Source organism: Anabrus simplex, chromosome X (genome assembly GCF_040414725.1).
Source record: "Anabrus simplex isolate iqAnaSimp1 chromosome X, ASM4041472v1, whole genome shotgun sequence".
NCBI classification, from domain to species: Eukaryota; Metazoa; Arthropoda; class Insecta; order Orthoptera; family Tettigoniidae; genus Anabrus; species Anabrus simplex.
In genome coordinates, this window is record NC_090279.1 from 179159080 (window position 1) to 179171572 (window position 12493).

Below are 12493 nucleotides of genomic sequence, written 5' to 3' on the forward strand. Positions count from 1 at the left end.
GGTAAAATGTTGAATATTATAGAAAAGTCACAAATATTATGGCTGTTATAAAAATAAGGGAAGAAACGTCAGCATGGCGGAGGAATTGGATGTATCACAGTCAACGATTCTTACAATTTGGAAGGGCAGACATAACATCCCTCTTACTAGACATTTCCGCGATCGCAGGCGCAACTGACTCCCTCTCTAATTACAACTCCCTTTACGGGATGATGAAAAATAGAAAAAGAGATAGAGAACACTCCAAATACCTAAGAGATGATAATGAAAATCTGATTACTGTGGAAGATAAGATCAAAGACAGTTGGAGGACTTACATTGATGAATTGCTAAATGTGAATTGCATGTAGTCTACACAAATAACAGTACTATCTCATACAAGGCTGCCTCTGAGAACGGGTCAGACTTAACATGGAATGATTAGGAATACTCCTGGAAATACATCAAAACCGGAAAATCAGCTGGTTCTGATGAAATGAATGGAGAAATGATCAAGGCTATGGGCATTTTTGAAAAACATTGGATTTACAGATATTTGAATTGCTATTTCTTCTGTAGCTGTTTCCCCTCCATTTCAATGTGTCCCACTTGTTGTCCGGATCTTTTCGTGACCATAACCTCACTTTTTTCTTGGTTGAAGATGAGTTCATATTCCTTAGCAGCTTCTGTCCAGGAGCTTATTTGTTCTTGAAGGTGTTGGTTAGAGTCACTAAAAGGATATATCGTTAGCGAACAAGATAACTTTCAGTTTCTTACCTCTAATGGCTTGGTGTACATACTTCGAAATAATTAAAGACATAATATGGAACAAGAAAATACCAACAAAATGTCAGAGAGTCATATATGAAACCTACTACGTACCAATCCTGACCTATGGTTGCGAAACATGGACCAAGATAAGTAGAAATGTCAGCAAAATCCATGCAGCAGAAACGAGACTTGTCCGTAGCATGATCGGCAAGACACGGAGGGACAGAGTCCGTAATGAGGAAATCCGCAACAGGCTCAAGTTGTAAGACTGCCGGACAGAATAACATCGCAGCGACTGAGATGGTATGGACATATGCGACACATGGAAGATAACATATTGCCGAAACAAATGTATGAACTACAACTTGAGAACAAAAGACCAAGAGGGCGGCCAAGACTCAGGTACAAGGTCATGGTGAAGACTGACATTGAACTGCGAGGATATACTTTAGAAAGCATTGAAGAAGGAGATAAGTTACTGGTGGAGAAGCCTCGTTCGCCGACCCATAAGAACGTTTTATATGTATGTATTATGTATGTACGGGTCTCATGTGGCATCACTGACGTATTGGTGTCCAGCGCCATCTGTTGGCCTTTTCGTTCACTCATTGCTAATAAAAACCCCTGTTATGTCAAGCAAATGTGGCCATTTGTACCTGGCGTGTTGCCGTCCAGCGCCATCTTTTGGTCATTTTGTGTACATTATTTCGGCGTAAATAAAACCACATGTCATGGTAATTAAGTGTGTCAGTGATCGTCTCTCTGACTACCATAATTCGTGAATATTGCCTCGTCAAATGTTTTTCTGGGACCATTATATTTCGGCGTTATATACAGTACGTCGTTAAAAGCGAAGTCACAATAAAAGGGTTCGTCTGTATTTAAAATGTGACAGTTAGTTCCATCTTTTACCTTTTAAAACAGTATTTATCACTTGTAATTAACTGCTGTCTTTTTATTATTTCAGTGAATTTCCACCAATTAAATTTTTGTCAGTGTTTTATGAAAGTTTTCTAGTTTTCCTCAACATGTCACAGGTGGAAAGCTACACTCTTTAGATCTCGTCCTCTTGTCTGCGTGTCGATTCTGAGAAACATCATGTCATGTTCGTTCATGATGTACTCGGGATTGACACACAGCTTGATGGAGAAAGTCACTGTTCATAAAATAGATCCATCTCTGAAGGTGTCTTATTCCATACATGAATGGAAGGAGGTAAGAATGTGTTACACGAAAGCAACAGGTTTTCATATTCACGATGCACTGAAATCAAGTTATGTGAGTCCTGAATTTTTACCACGTCTACGTATCTCCTCTTGATTACGAGGAATGGTGAGTGTTTCACTAATCTCATTAAACAAGACATTCCACTCAGTTTTTACATACTTAAGCTGTTTCTGTCACTCTTTCCTAGCTGCTTCCCACCAAATGTGCTCTGATATTCGACGACTTTTTAGCCATTTGGCCCTGTTTGGGACGTCTCGAGCGTTGAGGTCCGCAGCATGCACATGTTCCATGATGTTGTCAGTTGTACTAATACTGAATAGGAATAAGGTAATATAGGATACAATATTCTGTTACTATTTGTCACGGTTGAAGTTATATTGTATAATAAAATACTGATAATAATATACACCAGGGTTTCCCAAAATTTTTGTCTCTGTGGGCCCCTTAGCCGCAGATCATAACACTACAGTCTGTAGATAAAGAAAACCTATTTTGTAATGATATCATTATTTTATTTGCATACTTCAGGACTAATATTTATTTATTTCAAAGTTTAATTCAACTTCATTTACCCTTATTATCATTTATAAATGCACAGAAATGATAAAACAATGTGACACTTTGTTAATAAATACAAGAGTCTGGATCTAGGAGCTTAGGTGGAAAAAATCAGTTGTTGTTGGATGGTGCAGTTTCCCAAACCTAGTCACTCGAACCGAAGATCAGTCTCAACATTAGTTCCGCTTCCGTACTTCGTTTACTTTCGTGTGAGAGCAGAAAGGTACACTGACACAGGTGAGATAAGTTAGTTTCTTCATCCTGATTGAATGACTGACGTTTTCATTCCCCACATTCAAAGGGAGGGGTATCTAGAGGTCTTTTGCCCCAGATTGGGTTAGCCTAACGAGATCCAATAAGGCTTTGAATATTAAGTTAAGCGCTAAGTAGTTCTTCGCTTTTATTCTATACCTTTCCCCGTACATGTATTCTAGTCTTCACGACAGGTAAGTTATGGTGTTTGCATAAGAATTAGCGGTAAGGCTCATCACAGGCCCTGGAATTCATGTTACTCTCGCTAGATTACGGAAGATATGATTGGATTATATTTACTAATAACTAGCGAAGGGATTTTAAGGTGCCACCCTTTACTAAAATATACCTGTTTTCATACAGGTACGTGAATATTTTTGGTGTAATGAAATAAAACGAAATAAACAAAATTTGTTGCACCATATGGAACATTTTTGTAGGATTACTGCATGTTCCCACTTTCCCCTTTTATTTCGTGCCTCAGCACTTCCGCCCTCCCCCTACTTTTATCTGCGTGTTTAAAATATTGGACAGAATCTTATTTTCTTCTCTTCGACAGATTTTTTCTTGGGCGAAAATTTTGATACAAACAAATGCTTCTCATGTGCCCAAGACTCAACGAACGCAGAAGCCATCGGGCCCCTACAAATACTCAACAACAAAGACCTAGAGTGAAACTTTTTTGCAGTGCATGTCCGTAAGTATTTGCCTGATGTGATTCAAAGTTTGGAAGAAGTTGATGAGTGTTAGAGAGAATCTTGGTGGATATCCTAAAAACAAATTGAAATTAAATTTGAAGAACAACCCAGATGTGGAAACATTTGCAACTTTGACATAACTCCCTTCACGAGTGCTGATAAAATATGCTTCTTTGGGGTATGAAGATATAATAATCTGCTGGGCTGTAAACTCCAGCGACTTACTGTCAAAAACATTGAAATGTTGTGTGCAATCCAATGTAAAAGGTTTATTAATCATTAGAACCCAGTAAATGGGATAAGGAACGTTGACGTAACTGTTTTAAGCATTAATAACGTAATTTCATCAACACCATTTAATGTTGAAACATTCCTTACCAAAGTAGGGGTCCCCCATACTTAGGAAAACGTAAAATTAAGAAATTTCTTTAATTGTACCCGAGAAGGTTTCAATGTTCTTCAAACTAAAAAAGTCAAATTTCGAAAATAATTTCCGGCCTAAATGCTGTTTCGGAAAAACAATAAAATTGCTTGTTTCTTTACTCCTATGTTCGATTCAAAAATCCTAGCTAAATTCATTTATTTACATAATTCTTTCAGTAATGTTTACCTCGGGCTTTTTCTGATTTTCTTCAAAAATGTCTACACCGAATGTAGTTATAAGGGCTTAAGTGAAACTCTGCATTGACTCACATTAGCGTTCGTAGTGGTAGAAAAAGTCAAACTATTAATCTAATTGACCGGATAACAATGATTAATAAAAATATTGCAATTTTAGAAATAAATAATGCATACTCATACTTTATTATATTTGATTTACCTAAAATTCGTAGCTCATATCCCTAGGATGTTTTCAACATTGAGTTGCTTTCCTGAAGGTTTAGCTAGAATTGTGGATTTTTTTAATGTATTTTCAGAAATCCCCCCTCCACTTTTCTGACCATAGTTTCCGCCTTAGAACCTTCTCCCTACTAATAACCACTCCTATTCAGTGTTCGACGTATTTCAGTTTAAATTAATTACCACCATCACCACCCCAACACTTCAGCTACACTAACTAAAATTTCTGTGATTATTTGCTGTCTTATTTCCCACGGTGATTTTCATAGATTTGCTAAATGTTTGTCTGCTTTCTATCTTGCTTGCAGTATTCCTCAACATCTCATAGCTGGAAGTTTACGCACTCCATATTTCATCCTCTGTCTCTGTGTTGGTGCTGAGTGACATCGTGTAGTGTTTATTCTCATGATGTGACCAGCATCAACCCATAGATTGTAGAAGACTATCGACGTTAAATGGTTTATCTTTATTAGTGCCCGGAATTTTAAACAATGATAGGTTAGTATGCGCACTGCGCGAAACGAACCGAAATCAAGCCGTTTCAGGCTACCTGAGACCGCCTGCATCAATCAGTTAGCCCTCGAAATACCGAAAGCGAATGACAGACCACACTGCCGAGGCAAAACGTTTCCTTTGCTCCATGCTTCCTCAGTCAGCCGTAACTTGTTCTCAGGCTACTTGTTTGTAGCAAACTTAATAAGTAATTAGTGAAGGTATGCCTTCTGTTCTAGCACTCTGTATCGTCGCAAAGATGTATAAAAAAGTAAACTGCAGCTGATAAGGTTGCAGAACCCATGCTAGCCTTTCTACAGGCAATAAAAACAGTGACATCATAGGAAACAACAGAAAACCAATCTCTTGGTTTTTGTAAAGTTTAGTTGAAGATGCAGATAGATAAATTACCTGACGGAAGAGGGCGGCGTTTGAAAATAGATGTGATGACACTCCTGAAGAAGAAGAAAGATCCGCGGCATCGAATCTTCCACTATCAAAGCCTCTACCTCCCCATTCCGTCCCTCCTGCTCCTGATAAACCATTCGGCAATTTATCAAATGACACAACTGTTCACTTTTATGTAACATATCTAAAGTAGTAATAAATTAAAGATATTTACCCCTCTACATGTTCTATTATTAGTAAAGGCCGGGTTTTTATGCAGTGACAGGTTAGACTGCAAACTAACTAGGTTAGTAGGAAGTGTCGGCCATCCGCTCTTAAATAACGTAGCAAGAGTAACATAAATGGTAAGGGTTCTGTTGGGCAGTGCCCCTAATGTTTATGCAAACCCCATAGCATAGTCGTTGTGAAGGTAGGCTACATTTGTTTCTATCTTCAGTAAGTTTGCATTCTAACCTACTAATGCATAAAAATCCGGGCTCTAATTATTAGTTTTCGCTCACTTCAATGTGACAAGTAATTTTTTTCTCTGCGGATATGCTTTTATGAAAATTTGAAGGTCAAAAATTGCAGGAGTGATCTCGTGTAATTAATGAACGTATTTTCATAGTTCTGTAGTTCATTTATCAAGGACACTAGCATATTACTTTCAATTCTTTTAACATTTAAAGGACGAACCCAAAATTTTCGGTGTCACAAAAATTAACTTCCTACGAATAAATATAACTTTATTAGACTTCACTGGATTTCGAAACGAACACAGATCTTACTCGATATTCCTGTTAAATACATGTTTTAACATAGAAAAATTTTATTCTGCTCTAAGTATGATGATTATTATTATTATTATTTCACACATTATTTAAACTTCGAATTTTACAGTTTCTCAAAGTGATTTTTACTGGTCTGAAGAGTTTCACACGACGACCAGAAAGATGATACTTTCGCCTGATCATTTTTAAATACTAATTCGACACACGCAGTGGAAACTTTTATTGGGACAAACAAATTCTATCAACAACATTAATACAAAATATAGACAGACCTGTAATGCAGTCATCTCGGAGTTTCTGGCTACATTTTAGCCAGCTGACCTTGGGTTCAGCCACTCATGTCTGTAGAATACATCATCTTCTTATAGATTATTTAAAATACACTTAAAATACACAAATTTTACATTCGTCATTAATTAACAACACAAATGACGCACTTTCTTCACTCTTTAGCATGCAAACGTACCTCCCTCTCTGCTGGCGACTGTGAACTGTCTCAGGGGACTCTGTTCTCGTTCACCCTAGTAGTAGGACAGGTGTTTCTAAAAGATAACTAGATCAGACCTGTCTCTGACTAGCCTCCAAACCTCCTTTGACAATTTCAAACACACAATGTAATAAACGAAATCAGCTACGTATTTTAAGTAGATATCTATTCCTTCACGGTTTTCGTGAAGGAAATTTTCTATCATCTTCAATTAAATACTCTACTTGAACCTTCGACATGAACATATAACATAAGTTACTTTTAAGAAACAAATCCCGCACTTTGTTGTAGACCGGCGACGTAGGCTCCTCCATCCAGACCTTCAGATAGAATGTGTAAATGTGGGTGGAGGGTTTTCCTTTTATACCATCTGAGATGACGCTACCCTGATTATGAAGCTTGGTGGTGCAATCCTCTAATTCCGCAGCCGCTGGCCCAATTTTCCTGAAATTTATTCCACAAATACAGACAATTATAATTCACTATGGTGTTATTTTTATACTTTTTCCATTCTTGCAACGGGTGTAAAGAAATCATTTCTGGGCTGGCTGGCTCGCTACGGTGAGACTCTCGAAATAAAACATGGCTACTCTCAAAAAAGTTATGTTTAGCTGAAATACATTTCTGCAATAATTTATCATCGTCGAATTATGGGTTCAATACCAAATGTCATACGTCTTACGATGCAGAAGGGTAGAGGAAATATGGAATATTTCAAGTCTGATTTCTACGAACTTACCTTTATTTTCCTTCGAATAATTCTGATTTAGAGCAACTCTTTTGATTCAATCTTCCAGGTAAGACAACGACTAGATTTCCGTTATTAAGGTGAATGGTACAACTCTGTTTTTCAGCTTCTTCCACGTACCGCAACTGTAAGATTCCACTTTGCATCCTCTTTCTGTTTCTTAGTACTAAGGTGCATCATGTCATCTTCGTTCACGATGCACCCAGTACTAATCCACAGTTTGAAGGAAACTGTTGACAAGTAAGAGTTCATCGCTGGAATACACGGATGCATGAAAGAAGGTAAACAGTACAATTACGTCATAGTAAGAAGTTTTCATGTCGATTGTTGAAACTCCTGAATTTACTTCTGAAAATTTTTCAAGGAATAATCTTGGTCCCAGAACTACAACAGCAAGTGAATTTAGATAACGTGGAATATCTCGACGCTTTGCAAGGCCTTGATGGGTGTGTGGTTACCGGTGGGCGATTTGTAATTCACCAGGACGACAACTACTTCAGCTTTAATTTATTGTAAAGAATTAATTTTTGTGTTGTCGGCCCCTCGGTGTAGAGGGCAAAGCGTCCGCCTGTCACCCGGTGCCCCGGGTTCGATTCCCGGCTGGGTCATGGGTTTTAATTGCAAATGATTATATCCCTAGCCTGGGGACTGTGTGTTTGTGTCGCCCGTAACGCTCCTTTCCTCACGTTGAACACTCTACACTTCCGCAATTCCAATTACACGCAGGTTCATATCATATGCCGCAAGTAGGGGCAAAATATCTCTGTGGGTCGACACCCCGAAAGAATAGCATTTAAAGAATGTGTTTAACTTGATTTATTTTTTAGCACCGTGCAACTAAAGCCGCACACAAATTGAATAAGAATAACATGATGAAAAACAAAGAATAATTTACAAACAAGAATAATGATTCATAGGTAAGATAAAACACATAAAAACACATAGTTGAAATTGTGGCAGAAGTTCAGTAAGTGCTGCCTTTATTGGCGTAGACATCTATGCGCCATTTCACTGTTATATATTTCTTTCTCGCGGTCGATGTGATCGAGTGGTGAACAAGGTTGTGTAATTTTGAACTAGTGGCACATTGTTAGGTGAAAGCATGCCAGCTGGTGACAAGAATCATTGATCTGCAGTCTGCAGTGGATCATATCTAGGTTAATTCCAAATTCTTCTCTATCCCTCATGACCACTAGATGGTAGCCTTGTAATTCCATGATGTATCTGAAAATACTTTTGATCAGTCGTTTATTACCCATTCTTACTAGATGTCTGTCGACGATCAGCCTTCGTTTCCGCAGTGTCCATGATTTTTTAATGTACTTGTAGAGTTCCTAATTCTCATTTTCTTTCAAGTCACATTAATATCGTTTTCCGCGGTTCCAGAATTTTTCTCAAAATCTTTCCTTCCCTTCCAGTTATCACAGCTCTCTATTTTTATTTAAAATATGACACCATGAAGCGTACTATCCTTCTGGTTTCATTGCTTAGTTATAAGTAAATCCCAGAATTTTATGCAGTATCAGGTTAGATTGCAAATTATTTTGGTTAGTAGGAGGAGCTGACCACCCGGTCATCCATATACTCTACCAGGAGTAACATACATAATAGGGGTTCTGATAGGACCGTACCCCTAATGTTTATGCAAATCTCATAGCACAATAATTATGAAGGTAGACTACTTGCTACTCGCTTAAGTAGGTTTGCATTCTAACCTGTTACTGCATACAGATCCCGGGCTCTAGGCTTATAAGGTTGGATTTTTGGCCTATTATTATTAGTGATATTATAAGTGTTCTGTGTTTGCTTACAGGCCGGATGTAATTTTCTGGCTCTTGCCCTTATTCAGTCCGTTGGGCTGGATCCAATCATTACTCTGCCTGAAAATTATGTTAAGCGACCATATGATTTCAAAACGTCATTCACAGAAGAAACGAAATGTCATAATTTAATCTTAGCTTAATGGGATTCTGTCTTTATTTGATGCTGTGTTTATAGTAGATGTTGGCTGATGATGTAAGCAGTATGCTCCTCAATTATCGCCGCTGGAGTTCCTTTTCTCTATCTGCCTTGCTCTGTAAAGCAGTACTTGTTAGTATGATCGTTCTGTGGTAGGGATTGGATGGAAATTAAGTCAATGCCAATGATTTTACTAATATGCGGTGCACTGTAGAAGAGCAATGCAGGATTGTTTGCTTTCTCATGCAAAAGGGTGGAAAAATACAGAATATTTCAAATCTGACCTCTCCGAGCAGACAGTTACTTTTCTCACACCTGCGGGGTAAAGCCGCCCGTTTTCACTCAGTCTTCCAGGTGGGACAACCGCTATATCTCCCTTATTAAAATGAAAGTCACCATTCTGTTTTTTCAGTTTCTTCTACATATTACAGCTGTAAGTTTACGATCTCCATCTTCCGTCCTCAGTTTGTGTTTCATTCCCGAGCCATATCATGTCATGTTCCTTCATGATATGGCCGGGAATGACACACAAATTGAAGGAGAGTTTAGACGTGGATTAGATCATCGCTGAAGGTCTGGATATGCATTCACCGATACATGAAATAGAGGTAAATATCATTATTATAATATAGGAAAAGAATTTCAGATCTAGTTCATAAACTTTCGAATTATGTAGCTCCTGAATCTCCCTGTGTAATAATCTGGGCCGAGAACTACAGGTAGTTGGAAGTTAGTATGCGAAATATCTTCAGACTGTGCCTAGGTCGTAATGGGGATATGGTTACCGGATAACAACCCAACATCAACAACCTAAGTTTCAATTTTCAAAAAACAATTCATTACTTTGTGTGATACTGGTATTTAGCGACTATATAATCAATTGTATTTAACCCAGAGAACATAATACAAAGGACACACACACTAAATTAAACATATCGATAATCAGTCCAAAGTACAAGAACACCAAAGATTTTTCAATCCGTGACATAGGCCTACTTCCCACACTAGTCAATCTTCAGAGGGATGACCAGCTGAGCAGTTTGGCTCATCTTGGTTCCATCAGGTCGGCGGAGAATGACATCTCCGATCCTGTATCTTCTTCTAGCCGTGCCCTCTTCCGCATGTGTCTGGGTCTCATATCTTCTTGTAGAAGTACGTCTCAGACTCTGGGCTTACGTAGTCCTTGTTGTCCCTTTGCCTCGTGATAATTTCTCAAGAGCAGAAGATATTTCTTCGTCCAGCGTTGCCAGAAGCCTTCTGCGATGTTCTGTTTATGTCGAAATTCTTTAGTGAGGTTTCCTTTCATTGATGTTTCAAGTCCATTTGGGATTGCTGTAAGTTTCCCACCGTTGAGGAACCGAGCTCGTGTCAGGAATTCTTCACTGTCTGTCTCTTGAGTGATTGGTCTGGAATTCAGGGCAGCTTCAATACCAATCATGCCTTCTTCGTCTATTTGTGACCGCCCTAGTACTTTTCTTAGGCAGCCTATCATTATCTCCCAACATCCTCCCTACAAATGTGGAGGAGTTAAATAACAACATTCGTAACACTACAACACCGACTCCTTCTTCTATTTAAAGAACACTAACAACAAATTAAAATATCGATATTCAGTCCTAAGTACAGGAACAAGAAAGATTTATCAATCCGTGGCAGAGACAACCATTAGATTTCCTTTAGTAATGTGAAAGGCACTGTTCTCTTTTTTAGTTTCTTCCACATGTAACAGCTGTAAGATTACATTATCCATATTCCGTCCTCAGTCTGGGTGTCATTGCTGAGCTTAATCATGTTGTATTCGTTCATGATATGCCCAGCAATGACACACAGATGGAAGGAGACTGTCGACGTGGATTAGTTTTTCTCTGAAGATCTCACATTTCATAGAGGGATGCAAAAAATAAAGATAAATGTCTTTATTATATTATAAGGATAGATTTTCATGATCATCCCTATAAATTGTATGAAATAAAAGAGGTTTGTCTGTACATTGCTCCTAATGAAGAAAGAATTGTATTTCTGCATATCTCATGTTCAGAGTAAGAAGAAAGTATAATTTTTAATTTTCCGTCGTCAGTATGTATGTATGTATGTATGTACGCGTGTCACGATTGAGTGAATTACCAGAAATAAATGAAAATCGGTATGCATCGTCGGAGGATGATGCAGTAAATTATAGGATATAAATAGTTTTATTTTACTCTGGCTATTAACATGGGCATTCTTCTGGTTCTCGATTTGTACAGTACTATTACTAGGCTGTGTACCTGATCATCTTATAATTTTTATGCTTGTTATATTTTATTGGGAAAGTTTACATTTGTTAATTAGTCTGTTGACAGTGCAAGTCAAAATTTACTCAGTGTAACTGTATCTTGTGCTTCGTGAAAAAATATATAAATAAATAAATAAATACATATCTTCCAAATATTATGATTTTACATTCGAGAAGTAATATATTATCAGAAAAATACTTAAAAAGTATTTGTCAAAATAAATCTTTTTTTATGTTTGGATCAGTCAAGATGTCAATAGTTTTGGATATGTTTTACGTATTGGTATGTGCAAAGCTGTACGATTACAGTATATACTGCCACAATTCAGTCTTAGGAATGTCCTTACTCATTAATTCTCTGAGGTAAACAACATTGTATTTGTTTTATCCTAACTGTTTAAACTTCACGCGTCACTCCATCTGATTAGCAACAAATATCATAATATAAACTAAGGTTCTTTTTTCTAATACATTAGCGTTACCAAGCGAGTTTGTCTACAAGGTAGAAGTAAATGCACATCTGCAAAATCGTAAACCAGATACAATGAAGCAAGTACATTCTCCTTTGCACATTTATGCTGTGCTTTTAAGGGTTAAACATAATTCTCAGACATCTATGTTATTATTGGTCCTATCGAAAAACGTTATATAACAAATTTTATATATATAGCTAAATTTAAGATCACTTAGGTCTTATTCAGTTTTACTGTACCGGCTATGATAAAAGAGATATTCATGAATTTAGATTTTTGATGTTTAGTCCAAATCAATGCCGAGCAATGAGAAAATGGCAGAACAGAATTTAATGATAATTGGCGTATAAAATCAGGGAACAAAACACTACAGTGGTCCTATCGATAAATACTAGGTAAGAAAGCTTGTAGAGAATATATCCCGATCATTTATATCTCATACAATTTTTTCCTACAAGCTATGATAATAGGTATTCATAATTTAGACTGTTGTTAGTTACTCCATGTTATCGCCGAGCATCACTAATTTTGAAATATTGTTGAGTCGTGCTGATAG